Source organism: Bacillus rossius, chromosome 13, assembly GCF_032445375.1.
Source record: "Bacillus rossius redtenbacheri isolate Brsri chromosome 13, Brsri_v3, whole genome shotgun sequence".
Classification (NCBI taxonomy): Eukaryota; Metazoa; Arthropoda; class Insecta; order Phasmatodea; family Bacillidae; genus Bacillus; species Bacillus rossius.
In genome coordinates, this window is record NC_086340.1 from 33,427,568 (window position 1) to 33,451,580 (window position 24,013).

The 24,013-nt window shown below is 36.2% G+C and overlaps 1 protein-coding gene across 2 annotated transcripts in view; it reads right to left on the reverse strand.

Annotated features, from left to right (window-relative positions):
* LOC134538436 (ATP-binding cassette sub-family G member 4) overlaps positions 1 to 24,013 on the reverse strand; it is a 365,107-nt gene that overhangs the window by 225,614 nt on the left and 115,480 nt on the right. The window contains exon 1 of one of the 2 annotated variants that reach the window (XM_063379763.1): positions 224 to 322. The exons of the other annotated variant lie outside the window; for it this stretch is intronic. The gene's annotated coding sequence lies outside the window, so the exon portion shown is untranslated. Of the gene's footprint in view, positions 1 to 223; positions 323 to 24,013 lie in introns of those variants that run through there. 2 annotated transcript variants of the gene reach the window in all.

Below are 24,013 nucleotides of genomic sequence, written 5' to 3' on the forward strand. Positions count from 1 at the left end.
AGAACAGTTTGCAAATAACTTTAACTATTGGAGGTACTGGGACAACACAAAGCATAAACGCCCGGGTAAGAATCCGAACAAAGTATTACCGCGAACAATATTTTTGCAGTGACACACTGGTTTTCACGTAACTGTGCAGATTTACGAACATCTGTAATTTTGCATGAATATTAAAAAAAAAATGTTGGGTGTGCCCCGCTGCAACGGCCGCGCCTGAAGCTACCTGGGAGCAGCTGTGGTGGCGCCACGCGGCTGAGAAGTGGAGTCTCCGTTCGACGCGGCGCGCGATCCTTGCACTTCACCGCCGAGGAGCCGTGAGCGACTGGCTTCGCGGGAGAACAGAGTCCCTCCGCTCCCTCGGCTCGTTTCGGAACTCCCCTCACTCCCCCCTCAATCCCCTCCCACACCGCCTTAACTCCCTCCGCACTTTCCTTCCCGGACCTCTGACGACAACGTGATGCGCGGAATGTACCGAGATTAGGAATAAGAAAAAACACACACACACACTATCAGTTGAGATTATTCATCGAGATAATTATTTACGTCATGATAATCTGTAAAAAAAAATTTATTTCATGGCTTAAACAATTTTTTTTATCATTCGTTAGGAATTCTTCACACGAATAAAGGGTAGCGAGAGACTTGTAATTCGCGTTGTTATTGTTAGAGACTGGAAAATTTTGCGGATTCGTTTCACGACAGGCTAGACTGTAAACTCGTTCACCTTCACGCCGCTCCATTGATTGGACCACAGATTACCTGTAGGGCTGTGAGCCAATGAAGAACCTTCTGAAAAAAGAAGCACCGATTTATAAGCTTCCCTGTTAACAAATGTAACGAGTTAGTACCCAATGAGTATAGTGGCGGTGATTTTTCGCGAAACAATCTGTACACTTACTTAACTGCAATACAGTATTTATGCATTGTTATTGGAAGCCGTTTTCAAGAGAATACATTGCCTTGTTTGGTCAAGCCATTTATAACGCCGTTTGCTTCCGCGCAGAATGTCTGCACACCTTAATATCCCTTGCATTTGGATTATGGGTTATTTGATACGTCCAGTAGGACAAAGAGCTAATGCAAAACCCATAAAAAAGTCTGTCCAAATTAAATGCAAACGGAGAGAAGGTGAAATGTGCAATCAGCCAATGAGCACATGTCATCGATCTGATCGGGCACCCGCTTGTGGTTTCTAGCCTGCCAACAGAAACTAATGTGCATTTTACAGGTTTCTTTCAAAGATTTTAAGGGCGCCGTCTGGCTAGAGAGTAAACGCGTAACCGCGTACATAGCATGTCGTTCTTGCTCGGAGCTGAGTGGCGACATTCGAAACTACTCTTATCTCCTTCTCACTGCCCCACCCCACTAGTACCCACCCTCCTCCTCACGCCGACACTGCTGGCCAGATAAGAGCCGCCCTGCCGCCTCGCCATGTGTCTAAATCACTCTGAGTCCTTTAGTTTACCGTAGCCGGCGTGCCAATTGCATATATGTTTAGTGTAGCGATAGAGCAAAATACTTATTTTAGTGGTTGATCGTAACGTGTTAACACTAAGTTATTGTGTATATGTCACACAGACAAATGTGACTGCATACGTAAAAAATAATTCTGTCTGAATTACTGACTTAGAAATACATGTCTGGACACTACTTTACATTGATGGTTGATTACAATGTGATGTTTTCCCGTTTATCCGCAAAACTCCTTGAAAACCTCTATGGTGCCACCAGTACAGTCACGCTGTGAATGAGAATTTTAATTTACATATATTTAATACCAAAAATGTTTAACTTTTGAAATTTTTCTTAATTTTTATCTATATATATATATATATATATTTTTTTTAATTTTGATCGGTTACTAAATTAACAGCATTTCTGCACCAAGGGTGCGGGCAGTTTTATTCAGTCACAAAGGTGTCAAAAATACGTAGGCAAACAGGCAATTTTCCAGACTTAAATCAGTAGTAGGGATATTTTAAATACAAATAATTTAAAAGGCACACATTTTTACTAACGGCTGTTACATTTTGAGTTTTGATGATTGATTTTTTTTTTTTAAGTTTAAGAATGTTTGGTATGAAATAAAAAGTAGATAAGTTTTTAAAAAGTTTGATAACAAATTAAACGAATTAAAATCATCAAAAAAATATTTATAGAATAATATTAAATCTTCAAGTAACAAAATAAAAATATACCTTCCAGCAAAAAACATTTTCTTCAAGGCAGCTGCAAAATAAATTTTTGTCATTCAACTTTCTTCATAAGCACTGCACTACACAGTTTTTCCAGTATGACAAATTGAGTAAACGAAATCTACCCCTCTCGGCACAGACTACAGGTTTAGATAGATTTAAAAGTACCTATCGCTTCATGAAATGTTCAAAAAACTTCTATAAACTTATGAAATTTTTTAAGCATCCTGTACGTTCTACAATATTCAAAATTGATCGAATGAACACGGTCTTATTCCATGGCCCAAAACTATTTTAAAAGATTTTGTTCAATTCATCCAGGACTGAATAACATAGAACGTATTTCATATTACGCCTACGCATTTGTTACCTTCTAACACTACTTTTCATACCTTGCACTGATAAGTGGTCACAAAAAAATTTTTCCTCTGGGTCATTGTTATGATAATATGAAGATAGTTAAAACTAAATTTCAACATATTTGAAAGGAACTATAAAACTTTTTTCAACCTCTATTATAACTGTAAATAGTTCGTCGTATCGACAATTGTTTCAGCCAAAGGTTTTGTATAATGTTTAGGAATTTTGCAAAAAATTATTTCATTTTTGATAGTATATCAACTAAAAAGTTATCATTTTTTAACTATTTTTATTCCCATGGCTTGCAGTAATGGCTGGTTACATAATATTTTACATCATATAAACGTTCTTGACAATATATAGAAAGTTAAATAAATAATGAATGACTTTGGATAGTGTAGGTACATGGTACGGAAGTTTTGTTTAGTTCCTTTTATCTCCACATGAGTTTTTTTTCCAATTTTTTGCGGTCTAATCAAAAATTGTTTTGGACCAAAGTTTTAGATAAAAAATAAAAATATACATTTAACATTAATTGTTATATAATTCATTTTTCAAGGGTTTTACCATAAATAAGAACGTATTTAATATTGTACATGGTATGGGAATTGAGTTTTTTTATATTTCTACCCTTGCTATTTACAACCCCTTGAGCAATAGTTTGGCTTATCAAAAATTGTTTCAGACAAATATTGTGTTAAAAATTATAACATTTACAAACAATACTAACAGATTTGATGATGTGTCTACTAAGGAAGTTACGAACTTTTCTGTCCTCAAACTCATGTTTTTTTCCTACCCTTGAATTTATGGTTGGTCGTATCAAATAATGTATTCAAAGGTTTGTGGTATTACTCCTACGAGTTATTATACGTTCAAACGATGCAATATTTGTCATACTATGGGATTTAAAGCGATTGTTAAGTTAATCAAAACCTTTCCCATTTTATCCCTTTGGTGGGATTATGCCTATTAAAGAATTCGACCAAAATTTTATTACTATATTTTATTTATCAGTTTGGAAATGTTTCGTGCACAATTAAGGCAGTATCGTGTCCATAAATTGTATATGTATTTACACCCAAACGTTTGATTTAACGATGGCTTCGGTATCTATTGAACATTAAACGAAAAATTATCTTAAAATTTTCCCGCAGTCGCACTTTGGAAACGGCTTCAATAACAATAGGAAGTCTTTCTTCGAAATATACCTAAGAATCCACAAAACAACCAAAATAGAAGAAGAAAAAAATGCATTGAGATAACCCACAATATAAAATTGTTTTTAAATATAGAACTGTGTTAAAGATTAATTAAATTTTTGATTGTATTTACATACAATCCAAAAATAAACATTTTTTTTCCAACAATGTCCACACCTTTACTTTCTTATTTATGCAAATACCAATTTTACATGTTCTGTTTGAAATCACATTCTGCATTCAGTTTTCTCAAACTCATCACACACATATGCACGAGCACATTTAAACTGGTTTTCTTGTTAAACATCATTTCCCAATCAGAATGGCACTTGGCATATTACCTGTATAAATACTAGTCCTATAAAAAGTACATTGTAAAACCCAATATTTAAGTTGAAATTAAACCACCGTGTTTTCTAAATATCATAATTGAAGGACTACATCATGACACGTTAGTGTGGTTCTGACAAATAAAATGTAAGATTGAGTAGCGAGCTTGATAACATCTTCAAAAACTTGTTTGTAAATATCATAAATCCTTTTAACCCATTACAATCCCTCTGCTTATGAATGTGTTAACTCACTGTCACCGTTATGGAAAGAAATTCCATATTGTTTTTGTTTCCTTCTTAAATTTATTTATGTATTTTATTTATAAATATACTTATGATATAATTTTTAATATTTTTTTTACATAGTCCACAGACGATACTGAACAAAATTGCTACCCATTATTTAGTTAGGTTCTCTCTTATGGGAAGATTGCGGGTGTATCTTGGGTCCACCAACTCTGGCAGTAATGAATTCACGTAGAACTGTATAAGTTTTTCTTCCATTAAACTTTTCCAGAAATGGTCATCTTTTGTGATTTTCTGAAAAAGCATTCCTTTTGGAGTCCAAACGACAAAAAGGCAGAATTGGCGACCTGTAATATGGAGTTGTCCCTGAATTTGGTACATGTACATATGACCGATCTTGAGATGCATTTTTCCATCCTTTAGTTCACAAAAATTAATTTTTTTTTCTCCAGAATTGCCGTTTCAGGAAGCATAGTCTTGGCAGTTGCAGGACATTTGATTTCAATGATGCCATCCCTACCAATGAGCCCATCAGGCGATGCTGCTAGAAATGGTATATTTTCGTCAATGAAAAGTCCTGAAGGAATTATGACTAAGCCCAGCTCCTGTTCCAGCTGAGTGACTGCATGAGGTTCGTTCTCAATTCCATATTTAGTTGCTTTGTTTTCAGTGAAGGTAGAATATAAAATAGATTGAACTGTTTTAGAGCGCGGTGTTGTTTCTCTCATTCGACATATTTTTCCGAAATTTGAAGCCGTCAGACGCTTTGCTCTTTCACATTTCCACAAGATACAGTGCCTTTGTCCAGTGGTTGATGACTGGATATCCTGAATTTTTTTGCTGTCACACTGCAGTCCTCTCAAAAATTCTTCTTTTTTCTTTTCGTATTCTTCAGGATTCATGTCTGGTATCTGAGAAACATTGCCATAATGTGAGTCTTCTGAAAAGTTAATTTTCTTTTTAGTCTTCTTTGTGGGGTTTTCCAAGCGCCTCTTTTTTCTTTTTTCAGCAGACTTTTTTTTGCTTTTAAATATTTTTTTGAATATTCACCAGGACTGTGATTTGTGAATTTTTTGTGAATTTCGGCTTGTTCGTTACCATCTGCATTGCACGAAATCACGGAAAGTTCACTTCTGGTAAGGTATCCACCACGGAGAGAAAAGTTGACTCTTTTACCACAAACAAACTTTGCAACTGTATTATTAAAAGACTCAGCTCTATTTGTTGTCATGTTTTTCAAGAGACTTTCTGCATGATGAACTACCAGATTATTTGCTGACATTATTTCATCCCACATGCCGATACTTTTCATACATGGAACTATATTCTTTTCTGTGCTTCTAGAACCATCACAATAGTATTCTCGTTCACTGCACTTTGAATGGTCCCCGAATACATGAAATGGTCCATTGTGAATATCACTCCGTAATTCCTTTACACGTTCTTGTTCAGTTATTCCTCTCTGACTTTTTCTGTATTTAATTGGACACGTGATGGCATAACGAAGACGTATTAGCCTGTTTGACAATGCTTTCCTAATCACTATGGGAACATTTCCACATGTATTTTTAGTCTTCGTAGCAATATCGCGTAATCGTCTGAGGTAATTCCTGAGAATGTGATTTACACACTCTATTTTTTGTATTACGAACGTATGTCCGTAAGGTTTCGCTTTCTCCAGCTGGCGCATTACGCTGCTATCACCATCTCCTAAAATACAAATACATTATGTATTATAACTCTTTCAATAACTACCAAAAGTTTTTTTTTGTTATTTACTTTTAAAGATGTATTTAGTGACAATAGTTAGATATAGACACACACAAATAAAAAATAAAATATCTGAAAGGAAAATGTGTTAGCAAAAAATAATCAAGACGTGTTTTTGTAGGTTCTTACCGATCAGCTGGTGATATTTAACGCCATGCATTGCAACACTGCATTTAAACCCCTCAACAATTACATCTGATTCCATTGCTGTAGCAGATTTGTTCCAGTTTTTATAGCAAACATGATCACTGACAGGTATATCCTTTGACTCCGCACGGGTACAGATGCAGCAGTATGAATTTCTTACACTAATGAAAATTACTTTGTTTGTTAGAGCACCAATGATGCAAGCCTGGAAAAAAATATATACACACAGTCAAATATTTAGTGCATTATCTATTGATGATACGTAAACAGTATAAATGATTGATAATGCAAAAGATTTACCACTCCCGACATTGCATTGTAATTTCCATATGATCTTTTACACCAAGCTCCATCAGTTATTACAGTAATAAGGGGAATCCCTTCTGCATCTACGGAGCCTGCAGCCACTGCTAGGCGAGCTTCTTCTTTCGCTGCTTCTTCCATTTTAAGCCATGCTACGTCATGTATAACAGACTTTAGTTGCCTTTCACATTTGTAATATTTATCTTTAGAACAGCAAGGCATGTCTAGCGATGATGTAATTTCTTTCATTTGGGTAAAAGATTGCCCTGTTAGTAGCATACTGCTGACCCAAGCATTGTTAATGTCCATACACTTCTTCTTTGGATTGTCCGAGACTAATTTATCTTTCACACCACACATGGAGCACTGGAAATGATACACACTCTCCATACCTTTTCTTTCTTCGTTAATCAATTTCATATTTTCAAACGAACAATCTAATGCCTTGTTATGCCTGCTCATTCTTCTTATTTCATTAAATAAATGGTTGACATCAAATATTCTTCGCCCAGTCAGAGAATGTTCTTTTACAAAAGAACTGGGAAAATAATCATAATTCATTTGTAATTTATCATTTTCAACAGAAATTTGGTCAAGAGGCTTAATACCACTTACATCAGAATAATCACTGCCATAGAGCTCACAGAGATTTCTTGAGGGTATTTCATTACTGTTCTTCCAAGATGAAGAACTTGCTTGTGTTTGTATTATAATATTATCTTGTTTAACTTTTTTGTGACAGTCACTTTGATCAGAAATGACTGGAACTCTGAAAAGTAAATGAACGACCTGTTAAAGAGTACAATCATACCTCATCAAATTACTAGTAAGAAAATTGTGCAGTAATTTAACGAGCTAAATGACAAGATAGTCATACCTATTGCGTGATAGGCCTATGTCTGGGTGGTGTGTTGACGAACTCTCTGGAGCAATTTTGTCGTCAGGTGGTACTGGTTGAAGCATTGTAAGTGAAACTAAGTTTTCTCTGAAAATAAAATTATTAACTTAATTAAAAGGCTAAGATATGTATGCCATTAAATTATTTCCAAAAGTAACATTTCAATACATAATTACGTTTAGAAAAGTAATACAATACTATCAAACTTGTTAAGAATTTATCTTCTTTAAATACCATATGCTAACACTTGAAAATTGAAGTAGGTACCGTTTCATATAAAATGGCTTCCATTTTGTTGTATTTATGACGACGTATGGAATAAAATACATATATTTATATATAACTAAATAATGTAACACACTTGCTGAATGGATTCATAAAATACTAACTCGCCCAGATATCCTAAACGAAATTTCTTGCTACCTCTTGCCAACTTCTGACATAAGACTGCGTTTTCATAAAATCCTGTGTGTTGACAGTTCTACATGCCAATATAAGTATAATTAAGAAAATATTGTAAATTATTTTAAGCTGTAGTGTTGATTTTGTTTCTCACCCTTAAACAAGATCTCTTGAATCTGGAACAACTACAGAACCATAGTTTGCTTCTCTCTTGAATGTTCCTCGATTACTTTCAGCCTCTGATTCATTGCCATTTCTATTTCTGAAATAAAATTAATTGTTCAGTGTATTTATTTATTATTTTTATACACATGTCTATGAATCACAAAAATGCAGGCCTACCTTTGTTTCAGAGAGGTTTGCTGTAGTAGTGTGAGTAAAATATATTTCAGGTGGTACAAATTGTGTCCTGAAAATAAGACCAACTATGTCAATTCTAAAAATGCAACTTGGAATTGAAATTACATGCTCTATCCTTAAAAAAATATTTTGCATTCTTAAATTAACTTTAAGAAATTGAGGCCAAATAACAGCACCTTTCATCAGTAAATCTGGAATGATTTTCTGACGAATGATAAGATACTGTTTGTTATTTTACAAATCTACTTGATGATACACATAGGCCTAAGGTATTATGCTAAACAATTGCGGGCAAGCTCAGTAATCACTTAGTAGAAGCATATTCTATTCTGAAGGTCACTCGACCACACACGGATGAAAGCTTTACTTTATATTTCAATGGGTCCTAACTTACAGTATAATAATATCGTGCTAACGTGTTTAATTTTACCTTGTACTTATAGAATTTGTTAACAAAATGTAAAAACATGGAAAAATATTCTGTGTAAAATTTCTCTCCTTTGAAAAATCGTAAGAGTCACATTTGTAATAAAACTAACGAATTTTTTTAATCACAATTAAATTGATGAAGGAATAACTGAAAGAACAATAAGGAAAACTAACATGTAGGCTATTCTTCAAAAGTAAACTAACAGAGTATGAAAGTCTTCTAGTGGTTTTTCGCAATTTATTTTGCCCTCACCAGGTTCGAACCAAGAATGTAAATGCGTATTTTTATTAAAATTTATCTTAAAACTATAATCAAGTAAATATTGTATAATTGTTTTTTATACACAAATTATGTTTTCATTCGCGCCGGAAATGAACTGAGACCCTCGATCAATAGTTGTGAAATATTGGAAATAAATAAATAATGCCTATATTTTTTGTTTAAAAGTTAAAAATGTTCAGGTTTGCGGTCAAGGTCGTGACCACTGATGGGACTTCTGAGAAAAATTGCTCTGCTGTGAGGAATATGGACCCTTTGAAAATTTTTGAGGAAAAAGGGTAAATTTCCCTCGAAAAGAGATTTCTTCCCTCAAAATAGAGAAAAGTTTTTTAGTAATTTTTAGGAAATTTTTAGTCGTTCTTTAGGAAAAATGGGAAATTCTTCTTTACATTCATAAGACAATTACAACAGGTCAGGAAACTTATCTGTAAACAATTTCTGTATTCAATAAATTTTCATCGTCGTTTGTTATTCAATTATCAGCTTTCAGGTGGATTGATCGATCTTACTTTTGTGTTATGTTGGATTAACAATGTCTCAACGTTATACCCAAAGGTTTGATACCCCGTTGGTATTCATCCATTTCTGTGGCGTTGAGTGTGGCTGTCAGTAAAAAAAAAAATCATATTTTTTTATCAACACTTAGTATTAATTTCATATTTCGGTCTTATTATTCACTTTTCTTATTAATTTTTTGTGCAGAAATGAATTCCGTTACTATGTTATCCACTTATATATTATATATATATATATATATACACACACACACAATAATGAATCCTCGAAATATTTAGTTATATTTTTGACGTGACAACGTCTAATAAATCGAATAACGCCGGCTGCACGCACGAAAAAGTGTCCCGTAACGCACATTGTCCCACTACGGATGTCCCACTACGGATGTGTCCTGTTATGCTCATTGTACGCATGCGTGGCATCTCTCTTCCACTCGATTGGAACAACCATCGATTTGACTTTTCAATCATGTTTTCGTCGTTTGAATTATTAATATTATGATATTTAACGATCGTTCACCGATTTTCAGCACAATCGGTACGGTTATTTAAAAGTAATGTTGAATATTCAAATAGGTACGTTTTTAACGAACAATGGTGTTTTGCAGTTACACATAATAATTCAAATTACACCCGGAATCTTTTACACAATATTTAAAAAATATTTTAACACATTATAAATAAGTTTGGTGTTTTTGGGATGCGTATTTGCTATAAAATCGTGTTATAAAAACCGAAATAATATTATTCCCCTACCGTGCTTCTATCTACGGTGACGGACGCGAACCGGTCCCAGGCATTACTTAATACATATTTTCCTTTGTTTATCGCGAGGGGCGTTATTATTAATGAATTATAAATAAAATTACGTGCCCGGGTCCACAATTGCATATCATTTTGAGCACTGGAAGACATAAAAACAAAAATATTCTCGACGGATTTAAATCTCTGGTTTTCATTGCTCATTACAACAACAATTTCGGCAATAAAGATTAATTATTCTTGCATTTTAAAAATCTGATTACTAGTATAATTTCAAGTATTTATTATTTTATTATTATAATTAAAATGATTCAATTTTATTCATAAAAGTATGCAATCATTTCATTAAGGTTTTGTTATGACGTTGTCACGTTAAACTATCATCCGTAAACCTACTTTACAGACAACTAGTTTTTATACTAAACTTTACCTACGCGTAATTTTATTTTGTATTGTTGTATTATGTTTTTCATACCGTTCCAGTCAGTCCAACATAAACAAAAAAAATGCTATTGATTCAATTCTTCTTGCCTGGTCGGAGATGCGGTGACGTGTAATGATGTTGGATTATGTTGGCTGTTGAAAATATTATATGGGTTTGAGTCGCTGTGCCGTGGTCGCGTTGTCAGGGCTATGTTAATCCAGCTTATATATGTGTAAAATGAATTTATTTTGTATGGTTAAATTCTTTCACAAACTCGCGTATAGATATTGGTTGGTGTCTTGATGTGCATATGTAAACGCAAAGAAAGAAGACAGAAAAGCCGAGAAAAGTAACACTTGTTTAGTAGTTGGCCTCTTATGAAAAGTAAATAAATAAAAAATCAGTTTAAGGGATTAGATTATTTCTTACCTCCTATTTACTGATATTTTCTTCCTTCCTTTACTCCATCTGTTTTTCTTGCGGCTTGCGGAGAGATGCAGTCGACCTTTATTCCATCTCCTGTACTCTTTATTCGTGCTACTTATATCCATATTCATCTCTTCTACATGCACACGAATTAATGAATGTAAATATATAAAATTATATGTGCTACTGCACAAATTATTTATAATGTATTAGCATTAACTCACTTCGCGGACACAGGTAGGTACTGAATGCTAGGAGCGTGTATTTTGGACCCCTACAGTTTTAGCATTGAATATGTATATACATATACATATTCAATGGTTTTAGCTTCATGCGAGCATTTTTGAGAAGAGACGTAATTGATATGATAACAATGGTCGACAGGGGAAAGAGGAGAAGGGCCACTATCGCCCTGAGCAGGCAAGGCCTCCCCCCCCCCCCCATCTTCTTGCCGCTCCTCCGCGGCGGGAGAGATAGCAGCCGGCTGCCGGTACAGCTACAGAGGGCGCCACGAGGTGGCTAGTAGTTTCGCCCGTGCATACGTTTACCTTTATTAGTGCCTCAGAAGATTTTCCGCGGTGACATGCCTGTTTTAATGCCGGAATCAATGCAAGAAGGTCTAGGGCGCGTCTGACTGGTGAGTTCCTTAAATTCTGACGATTTTTACTGTACAAAAAAATAGGTTGAAAAGAGCCATTTTCGTGATATTGGCGGGGTCGCAAAAGTGTTAAGGTGGGTATGAGACAACTTAAATCCACCAGTCCGACGTCGAATGTTCTTTTTATTCCTTTCCTGTCCAAACAAAAATTGAAAATCTCAAGTTCTTTCTAAAGGAGAGATATAGAGGTAAATGTCTACAGTGGCTTCCTTCCATCGTCCAGACGGCGCCCTTAACTTAACAGTTGTATTGGGAATTTCCCATTCAAAAAATTTACCTCTTGCTAATTTGTTTAGGAAAAAAATAGACTTGGTGTAAGTTTTTGGACATACGCCATTGCTAAGAACTTTTTCTGTTGATGAAAAACTAAAAAATAAAATAAATAAATAAATAAAAAATACCCAAAAAAGACAAAAAGCACACAAAATTAAGCAAACAATTGCTGTTGTAAGCAAGGATATGAACACCACAAAATATTCCGTAACAGGAATATGGTCAACAAACAAAGAAAAACAAGGAAAAATGTACTAAGAGAACGAAAAAAAAAAACCACAAATGATGACAACACAAAAATATTGAACCCAAAATAATTCAGCAGAACAGTTGAACGAGACAAAAACACGACAAAACGAAAAGACAAACGAACACAATAGTTTTACCAAAACAGAAACAAGCGACGTTTCGGGAACTGCTATCTGCTCCCGTCCTCACAGGTGCGGAAAATGAGGGTATTTATCAGAGAAGGGGCTACATCTTGCTCAGCCAATGGCAGACGAGCTGTCTCCCCATTGGCTGTGCACCATGGAGTTAAAGCGGATTGGTTATGGTAGGTTGTGTATCGGCTATTTTTTTGTGCTGCAGGGATATTTCTCTCTTTATCAAAGGGATCCACATAAAAATATTTTTATTGCTAATAATGAAGGCTGATTCTTTGATTTTCCTTTTTATTTTATCGGATTCTTGTATGAGTGGTGTGGAGTCTTCCCAGAGAATTTTGTGGCTATTTTCCCATGTATGTTCAGCAAGTCTGGATTTTAGGGTTTCACCCTTCTTACAGTTGTTTTTGTGTTCTTTGATTCGGGTGGATAGAGCTCTGCCAGTTTCACCTATGTACATGTGGCCACATTCACAGGGGATCTGATACACACAGTTGTGAGTTTGTAATTTTTCTGTGGCTGGTTTCACCTTGGTAACAATACTTTTAATAGTAGATTTAGAACGGAATGCTGTTTGAAGTCCATATTTGTTTCCCAGGCGTCTTATTTTTTCTGAAAGTCCTTGAACATACGGAATGACTAGGGTTCCTGCAGGTTTCTCAGTTTCTGTGGATTTGATTGTTTTGTTGGATTTCATATGCTGTTTGATGGTGTTGACAGGGTAACCATTGGCCATGATTTCTTTTTTTATATGATTGTGTTCAACCGCAATAGATTTCTCATCAGAACAAATAATCTCAGCTCGGTTGGTTAGTGTGTGAATTATGCCAGTTTTTGTTGTTTTGGGATGGTTGGATGCAAAATTAAGGTATTGGCCTGTGTGTGTAGGTTTCCTGTATACTTTAGTTTCCAGGCTTTATTTTATTTTTTAGTTTTTCTTCAACAGAAAAAGTTCTTAGCAATGGCGTATGTCCAAAAACTTACACCAAGTCATGCACTCCCATTGCACAAATCTTTTAAAGATAACAGGAAAAAAATTATTACATAGGAAAAATTACAATTTTTTTTTCTCAATTTTCCATAGATCCTATAGGTATATCCACGCGGAAATTTCGAGAATTCATTTGGTGTTGGCTATAATTCACAGTAATGTGTATAATTTACCCTCGTAAGATTCCTTAAGTAGATGTGGTGATTCGGTTTCTTTATTGCTGGCTAGTAGTTGACTGGCCCACAGTGGAGGGGAGTGTCGTGACAGTTGTGAACCTATCATTGAATCAAATCTAAAGTATAGATGTTTGCGATCTAACTGGTGGCCAGAGGAATCTGGGGAATTTCCGGGTATCTACCCACACAATTATACAGGTCAAACAATTCCTTTGAATGTATAGGAACTGAACTAGAAATTCCGTACGCCAAACGATAACGTCAGAAAATTCTCAGGACTGGCCAGCAATTTCGCCCGCCACAAATCACACAAGGTGTTATTGCTTCCGGAAGGGAAGGGATTACATAATATGTCTGTAAGAATAAAACTTGAAAGGAATTTGCGGGGAGAAACCATATGGTTGTAGAGCCTGCGGCTGAACGTGACGCATCTCAAGGAACCTGCACCACGACCAGATGCCAAAAGGACAGGCAAACTGCGCTCGATTGCACAGAAAAAAAAATGTTTCTGTACTTTTACAAAATATTCCTTTGGAAACCAGTTACTAAGAAATATAATTTGTAATAGGTAGTACTTCAAAAATATATACCTATTGTAACTTTGTAGTACACATGGCTATGGTTATTTTTGCATGTATGAAATAGTTTTTTCTAGATAGTATTCAGTTTTTTGTTAAGAAAATTGACGCATCATTTTACATTTTAATCGATGTTTCATTCAAGCATAGGGTAAGGTAATTTCGTGACTTTTTTATGACGTTTGTAACGAAAATACCAGCGGTTTTTTGGAGCTGCATTTTGGTCTGGTAGTTTCATCGTTCTCCGCTCGATAGTGTGGTATGTATCGTTCGTGTCTTAGAATGCGTCAACGTCACAAAACAAAAGTTTTCGTAAAAGATAGCAAAGTGGCGTTAAATTTGAGTACTCTTTTGCAGGTTTAACTTCGAATATTCATAAAAGGATCCATGTACATGGTATGTTAGCATTTAATACACAGTTATGTAGAGAATCTAAACCTCTTACAGTGTGAATAATTTTATGATTTTGCACGTCTGCATACAGTTGTTACATATTGCTTATGTTGTTCATGGCGTTTCTTAGCATTTTTGTCCTTGCTAAAGATAAATTTTCAAAGCCTTTAATATGAATTGATCTTGTAACTTTTCTAAGCTTGTTAGAACAAAATTATTATGAGAGTTTGTGTTGTAAATTAAGTTTACAATAACTTAGTTTCACTTAGAAAGCTAATTACTGTGTGTCACGAAATTACCTATATCACGAAATTACCTATATCACGAAATTACCTATAGGCTATCACAAAAATAAATTGGCTCTTTTTTTTTATTTTTCAGTTGAATGATGAATAAAGCAAAAAGTAAATACAGAAAATATGACAGTAGTATAAAAATGACGGAACTGAAACTGGCTTCTGGCTGTGGTGCCTGTGGTGCCGACCGCCAACTTGGATTGTGACGTCACGGCGGCCATCTTGGACTCAAAAATTCCTCAAAATTCCTCAAAATTGACTCAAAATGACTCAAAAATTCCCGTTTTAAAAAAAAAATCCCGTTTTCGAGGGAAAAATTCCCGATCCGAGGGAAAATTTCCCGTTTTAGTCCTCAAAAATTCCAGCAGTTAGAAATGTCCTTAAAGAGGCTTAAGCAACCTTAACTCAAGCCTCAGTTAAGCCTCTATCAGGACTTGACCTTGACCCCAACGGCCATTTTGGAACCGCCATCTTGGATCCACCATTTTGAATGACGTTATTTTGTGTTCTCGAACATTCCGGCGATGTGTTTTCCGCCATATTGGATGATGACGTCACCGTTGCAGTTTCCGTTATGATCGCCATCTTGAAATTTGGACGCCATCTTTAAAATCTTTATTTATTATCCGATTTTAATAAAAAAAATTCCAAAATTCATTAAAAAATTAACTTAATAGAATTCTGATTGATTATATTGATCACCGTCCTCGGTTCGAACCCGGTGAGTGCAAAAAAAATTAAAAATGGCGACAGGCTCCTTCCTCAATGGTGGATGCAGGCAGACTGACTCCTACCACTTTTTTTCAAAGCATATATATCGTCAGGTAGTATGACGTCATGTCCGCCATCTTGAAAATCCGTAATTTTAATGCTACAGATTCGGGAAAATTTTTTAAAATCATTAAAAAAATAATCAACCTAATTAAATAATAAAAAAATCCTTAAAACCACTGTTGCACTTTTCGAAACGGTTGCCATCTTTTAATCAAGAAACTGGAGATCACCATCTTGTTTTCGTCCACTAGAGTGTGCTGATACAATGTTAGTATAATTAACTGGTCACCACACCTTTGACCTTGACCTTGAAATTTGACCTTGACCTTGAAAATTGACCTTGACCTTGACCTTGAAATTTGACCTTGATCTTAAACTTTGACCTTGACCTTGAAATTTGACCTTGACCTTGAAATTTGGCCTTGACCTTGAAATTTGACTTTGGCCTTGAAATTTGAATTTGTCCTTGTCGACCATCATGGATCCGACATTTTATGTTCAGTACATGCTAGCAGGAGCTACCACCTGCTGGAGTACACCATATTGTGTGTGTGTACATGTATTATAGAGTACATTTCCATCTGGATAATTTTATTCTAACCCGCTACAGTGCAGTAATCATTTATTATGGAGGTGCCCCCCGGCATCTTGAAATTCGGCCGCCATCTTGAAATCATGTAATAATGTAGCTAGAAAAGCGGCAAAAAATACAAAATTCATTAAATAAATTTGTAATCCATATAATGATTGATTAGATCGACTAAGGTCCTTGGTTCGATCACTGGCCGATACAAAACAATTTTAATTAAAAAAATACTAAAAAAGTGTTAGGTTTGAGAAAATAAAAACACCACAAGTTCTTTTAAAAAAATTTATTACATACATTCAATACACTACAAGTACAAAAAAAAAACTGACAAATTACCAAAGCCTTTTGGATTCCTCGATTCAAACAGTATTCTTATTGTACGGACTAAGCCTTTTACATGACTTTAAATGTCTATCCGATCCGTTCATCACCACAGCCAGAGACGGACTGAAGTTCATAGCACTTATATAGTCTCATTAGCCGGTACAACACATGAGTCAAATCAATAACAATGTTCATTATTCGTCTTGGAGCATTTTTTATAATGACGATGTAAGCTATCGAGACGTGAAATTAGTTTATTGCACTTATTGCACTGAAATTGTATTCTTTGAACATTATTAGAACAACCGCTTCTTTCATGTCTGCGAGCATTTGAGGTGATAGTAAATGATGCACCACAGTATCTGCACTGATGCGAAGTACGCTCTTCATTAATTGAAGTATTCAATGCTGATGAAACTTCAGCTGATGGTGGAACATCACATATCGAAGTCTCATCCAGTGTTGTCAGAGGCGTTGCCAACGGGATCTGCTCCAACATCGTCGGCGCCGACGTCATGGTTCCCGTAGTCGATGGTACATCCTCCATTGTGTACGACGTTAAAGTCGGTAAAGATGCCATCTAAGTCTCAAGAACAGGCAATTACACGACTTATGCACCAGAAGAAACAAACTAGGTGATTTGTACACCGTCGACGGCAGTAACAAACTGAGCATCCTGCTGTCTAGGACTCGTTTATATAAATTAACCGGTTTGAATAATACGCTAGTCAAATCAAGAACAATTTACTAAAATACTAGAGTAAAAACAACATTAAAAAAATAAAAGCACCATCAACAAAAAAGGAAGCACATTTTGAAGCACCATCAAAAAAGGAAAAACAATAGGAAGCACCGACTACGAAAAGGCAGCACATTCTGGAAACACCGTCAACGAAAAGGCAGCACATTTGGAAGCACCGACAACAAAAAGGCAGCACATTTGGAAGCACCGACAACGAAAAGGCAGCGCATTTGGAAGCACCGACAACGAAAAGGGAGCACATTTGGAAGCACCGACTACGAAAAGGCAGCACATTTTGGAAGCACCGACAACGAAAAGGCAGCACATTTGGAAGCACCAACAACGAAATGGCAGCACATTTGGAAGCACCGACTACGAAAAGGCAGCACATTTGGAAGCACCGTCATCGAAAAGGCAGCACATTTGGAAGCACCGACTACGAAAAGGCAGCACATTTAGAAGCACCGACTACGAAAAGGCAGCACATTTGGCAGCACCGACAACGAAAAGGCAGCACATTTGAAAGCACCGACTACGAAAAGCCAGCACATTTGACAGCACCGACATCGAAAAGGCAGCACATTTGGAAGCACCGACTACGAAAAGGCAGCACATTTGGCAGCACCGACTAGGAAAAGGCAGCACATTTGGCAGCACCGACAACGAAAAGGCAGCCTATTTGGAAGCACCGACTACGAAAAGGCAGCACATTTGGAAGCACCGTCATCGAAAAGGCAGCACATTTGGAAGCACCGACTACGAAATGGCAGCACATTTAGAAGCACCGACTACGAAAAGGCAGCACATTTGGCAGCACCGACAACGAAAAGGCAGCACATTTGGAAGCACCGACTACGAAAAGGCAGCACATTTGAAAGCACCGACAACGAAAAGGCAGCACATTTGGAAGCACTATCATCGAAAAGGCAGCACATTTGGAAGATCCATCAACAAAAATAAAGGCAAAAAGGAAGCACAATTACGAGATCTAAGTCTTAGTTAGAAATCAGAATACAAGAAATAAAAACATTAAATTCCTATAATTTAAATTATTTATTTTAGTGCTTTACATTATACAAATGCAAGTAAAACAAGGCATTATTGTATGTAGCCAGCATTCCTCAGTTCCTTGAGTATGAAGGATAATTCTTTGATGCACGAATAGTTTCCTGCACAAAGCGGACCATGTAGAAGTCTTAGCCGGTCAACCAATATGTTTGGATCTTTCCATGATGTGTAATCATTCTCTTCTACCACCATATTCCTTGCACCTTTATAATAAATATTATGATCTCTGGTGTCTTCCGTTTTACCACCAACCTCAGGGTAACTTTCATGTTTGAGACGGTGATCATCACAATCTTGATCAGATTTATTTAATATATCACGTCGTTTCCACCGTTTCGGTCTCAGGACACCGCCACATTCTTCGATCTTGGCAGCTTTAGGTGCTTCATCATAGTCTATGTCTTTGTCAACAGCCTCAGAGTCACTGTAACAATCACCGTTGAAGGAATCTACTTCACCCAATTTACCGTAATAATTTGATGTTGATAATGTTGAAGTGTCTTCATCGTCTTCGTGCTTCCTTTTTAAGAGTCCATGATTTTTACAAAGTAGGAAAGATCAACATGAATTCGGCTGGAATATATTCTCACTTTTCACGTTAAGGATTCTACCATTGTCTTCATTCTTCCGTAAATTATCAACCTCCTTAAATTTAAGTTCTTTGTCGAGATCGGAAGAGCCAAGAAAATTATTGTCGTAATGCAGATCACTCTTCCTTAGGCTAGTAGATTCATCGTTGACCTCTAGCTTGTACGCAGGCTTGGCGGTACAAGTTCTGCCATGTCTTTTTAAGCTCTCTCTCCGCGTAAACGACCTGCTACATCGAACACAACTTATCATATTGCGCAGTGGATTTTTAACACAGTCATTCTTCTCGTGTTGTCTTTTATTCTTTCTCAAGATAAACTCTTTACTGCAAAACTTACACCTATGTTCTTCGATACAGCGTCAGATCCCAAATCGGAATTCATATTAGTTACTGAGACTAATCCAGATACCAATTGAGTGTTTTAAATTAGATCCAATACTTAAATAGAAATTTTTTCATATTTCATCAGCGAGAATTAATATATCTCATGCAAAAGTACTTTATGCATGTAGTTCTGCTTTTCAACAACAGATGTCGCCACATGTTGCTTGCAGGTAAATAATATTTAGTTTTTTTATGTGGGATGCGGGATGCTCACTTACGATCGCAAAAGAAATATGGCTTCGCTAGACTCCAAGGAAAAGGAAGTTCGTCTTGCATGTTGGTGCTCCACAGATGTCTCATGGCGTAATATTAATTTGACTGAGTAATGATATTTGTCAATTCCACCTGATAAAAATAATGCAAGTTTTGATTTAGTAGCAGAAATTATCGAATTAAATGTAAAATGACATGTCTCATTAGACCAAAAAAAAAAATCCATGCAGAGAGCGGTTTCTCAGAATAGTCAGAAACACTTGAAGAAACCACAGGAATGATTGCAAGAACACGGGAAAAACCATCAAAATATTGACAAGAATAATCAGGAGCACACGGAGAAAACCATCATAATATTGGCAAGAATAATCAGGAGCACACGGAGAAAACCATTATAATATTGACCAGATTAATCAGAAGTACTCGGAGAAAACCACCACATGTTTTCTTTGATATTATAAAATTACAGGAAAAAATATTTAAAAATAATAATAAATTAATAAAAAAATAAAACAAAATAAAAAAATGCATAAATTTCTGGCTTGTACAAGAACTCTATCTTTGCTCAACAATGATAAGTTTACAAGCGAGCAGAAACTGTTTATGCATTTTTTTATTATTTTTTTTTTTAATTTATTTTTATTTTAAATATTTTTTCCTGTAATATTATGATATCAAAGAAAACATGTAGTGGTTTTCCCCGAGTACTTCTGATTAATCTGGTCAATATTATAATGGTTTTCTCCGTGCGCTCCTGATTATTCTTGCCAATATTATGATGGTTTTCTTCGTGTGCTCCTGATTATTCTTGCCAATATTTTGATGGTTTTTCCCGTGTTCTTGCAATCATTCCTGTGGTTTCTTCAAGTGTTTCTGACTATTCTGAGAAACCGCTCTCTGCATGGATTTTTTTTTGGTCTAATGAGACATGTCATTTTATTTGGAGTTACATTTAATTCGATAATTTCTGCTACTAAATCAAAACTTGCATTATTTTTATCAGGTGGAATTGACAAATATCATTACTCAGTCAAATTAATATTACGCCATGAGACATCTGTGGAGCACCAACATGCAAGACGAACTTCCTTTTCCTTGGAGTCTAGCGAAGCCATATTTCTTTTGCGATCGTAAGTGAGCATCCCGCATCCCACATAAAAAAACTAAATATTATTTACCTGCAAGCAACATGTGGCGACATCTGTTGTTGAAAAGCAGAACTACATGCATAAAGTACTTTTGCATGAGATATATTAATTCTCGCTGATGAAATATGAAAAAATTTCTATTTAAGTATTGGATCTAATTTAAAACACTCAATTGGTATCTGGATTAGCCTCAGTAACTAATATGAATTCCGATTTGGGATCTGACGCTGTATCGAAGAACATAGGTGTAAGTTTTGCAGTAAAGAGTTTATCTTGAGAAAGAATAAAAGACAACACGAGAAGAATGACTGTGTTAAAAATCCACTGCGCAATATGATAAGTTGTGTTCGATGTAGCAGGTCGTTTACGCGGAGAGAGAGCTTAAAAAGACATGGCAGAACTTGTACCGCCAAGCCTGCGTACAAGCTAGAGGTCAACGATGAATCTACTAGCCTAAGGAAGAGTGATCTGCATTACGACAATAATTTTCTTGGCTCTTCCGATCTCGACAAAGAACTTAAATTTAAGGAGGTTGATAATTTACGGAAGAATGAAGACAATGGTAGAATCCTTAACGTGAAAAGTGAGAATATATTCCAGCCGAAATCATGTTGATCTTTCCTACTTTGTAAAAATCATGGACTCTTAAAAAGGAAGCACGCCGATGAAGACACTTCAACATTATCAACATCAAATTATTACGGTAAATTGGGTGAAGAAGATTCCTTCAACGGTGATTGTTACAGTGACTCTGAGGCTGTTGACAAAGACATAGACTATGATGAAGCACCTAAAGCTGCCAAGATCGAAGAATGTGGCGGTGTCCTGAGACCGAAACGGTGGAAACGACGTGATATATTAAATAAATCTGATCAAGATTGTGATGATCACCGTCTCAAACATGAAAGTTACCCTGAGGTTGGTGGTAAAACGGAAGACACCAGAGATCATAATATTTATTATAAAGGTGCAAGGAATATGGTGGTAGAAGAGAATGATTACACATCATGGAAAGATCCAAACATATTGGTTGACCGGCTAAGACTTCTACATGGTCCGCTTTGTGCAGGAAACTATTCGTGCATCAAAGAATTATCCTTCATACTCAAGGAACTGAGGAATGCTGGCTACATACAATAATGCCTTGTTTTACTTGCATTTGTATAATGTAAAGCACTAAAATAAATAATTTAAATTATAAGAATTTAATGTTTTTATTTCTTGTATTCTGATTTCTAACTAAGACTTAGATCTCGTAATTGTGCTTCCTTTTTGCCTTTATTTTTGTTGATGGATCTTCCAAATGTGCTGCCTTTTCGATGATAGTGCTTCCAAATGTGCTGCCTTTTCGTTGTCGGTGCTTTCAAATGTGCTGCCTTTTCGTAGTCGGTGCTTCCAAATGTGCTGCCTTTTCGTTGTCGGTGCTGCCAAATGTGCTGCCTTTTCGTAGTCGGTGCTTCTAAATGTGCTGCCATTTCGTAGTCGGTGCTTCCAAATGTGCTGCCTTTTCGATGACGGTGCTTCCAAATGTGCTGCCTTTTCGTAGTCGGTGCTTCCAAATAGGCTGCCTTTTCGTTGTCGGTGCTGCCAAATGTGCTGCCTTTTCCTAGTCGGTGCTGCCAAATGTGCTGCCTTTTCGTAGTCGGTGCTTCCAAATGTGCTGCCTTTTCGATGTCGGTGCTGTCAAATGTGCTGGCTTTTCGTAGTCGGTGCTTTCAAATGTGCTGCCATTTCGTTGTTGGTGCTTCCAAATGTGCTGCCTTTTCGTTGTCGGTGCTTCCAAAATGTGCTGCCTTTTCGTAGTCGGTGCTTCCAAATGTGCTCCCTTTTCGTTGTCGGTGCTTCCAAATGCGCTGCCTTTTCGTTGTCGGTGCTTCCAAATGTGCTGCCTTTTTGTTGTCGGTGCTTCCAAATGTGCTGCCTTTTCGTTGACGGTGTTTCCAGAATGTGCTGCCTTTTCGTAGTCGGTGCTTCCTATTGTTTTTCCTTTTTTGAAGGTGCTTCCAAATGTGCTTCCTTTTTTGTTGATTGTGCTTTTATTTTTTTAATGTTGTTTTTACTCTAGTATTTTAGTAAATTGTTCTTGATTTGACTAGCGTATTATTCAAACCGGTTAATTTATATAAACGAGTCCTAGACAGCATGATGCTCAGTTTGTTACTGCCGTCGACGGTGTACAAATCACCTAGTTTGTTTCTTCTGGTGCATAAGTCGTGTAATTGCCTGTTCTTGAGACTTAGATGGCATCTTTACCGACTTTAACGTCGTACACAATGGAGGATGTACCATCGACTACGGGAACCATGACGTCGGCGCCGACGATGTTGGAGCAGATCCCGTTGGCAACGCCTCTGACAACACTGGATGAGACTTCGATTTGTGATGTTCCACCATCAGCTGAAGTTTCATCAGCATTGAATACTTCATTTAATGAAGAGCGTACTTCGCATCAGTGCAGATACTGTGGTGCATCATTTACTATCACCTCAAATGCTCGCAGACATGAAAGAAGCGGTTGTTCTAATAATGTTCAAAGAATACAATTTCAGTGCAATAAGTGCAATAAACTAATTTCACGTCTCGATAGCTTACATCGTCATTATAAAAAATGCTCCAAGACGAATAATGAACATTGTTATTGATTTGACTCATGTGTTGTACCGGCTAATGAGACTATATAAGTGCTATGAACTTCAGTCCGTCTCTGGCTGTGGTGATGAACGGATCGGATAGACATTTAAAGTCATGTAAAAGGCTTAGTCCGTACAATAAGAATACTGTTTGAATCGAGGAATCCAAAAGGCTTTGGTAATTTGTCAGTTTTTTTTTTGTACTTGTAGTGTATTGAATGTATGTAATAAATTTTTTTAAAAGAACTTGTGGTGTTTTTATTTTCTCAAACCTAACACTTTTTTAGTATTTTTTTTAATTAAAATTGTTTTGTATCGGCCAGTGATCGAACCAAGGACCTTAGTCGATCTAATCAATCATTATATGGATTACAAATTTATTTAATGAATTTTGTATTTTTTGCCGCTTTTCTAGCTACATTATTACATGATTTCAAGATGGCGGCCGAATTTCAAGATGCCGGGGGGCACCTCCATAATAAATGATTACTGCACTGTAGCGGGTTAGAATAAAATTATCCAGATGGAAATGTACTTTATAATACATGTACACACACACAATATGGTGTACTCCAGCAGGTGGTAGCTCCTGGTAGCATGTACTGAACATAAAATGTCGGATCCATGATTGTCGACAAGGACAAATTCAAATTTCAAGGCCAAAGTCAAATTTCAAGGTCAAGGCCAAAATTCAAGGTCAAGGTCAAATTTCAAGGTCAAGGTCAAAGTTTAAGGTCAAGGTCAAATTTCAAG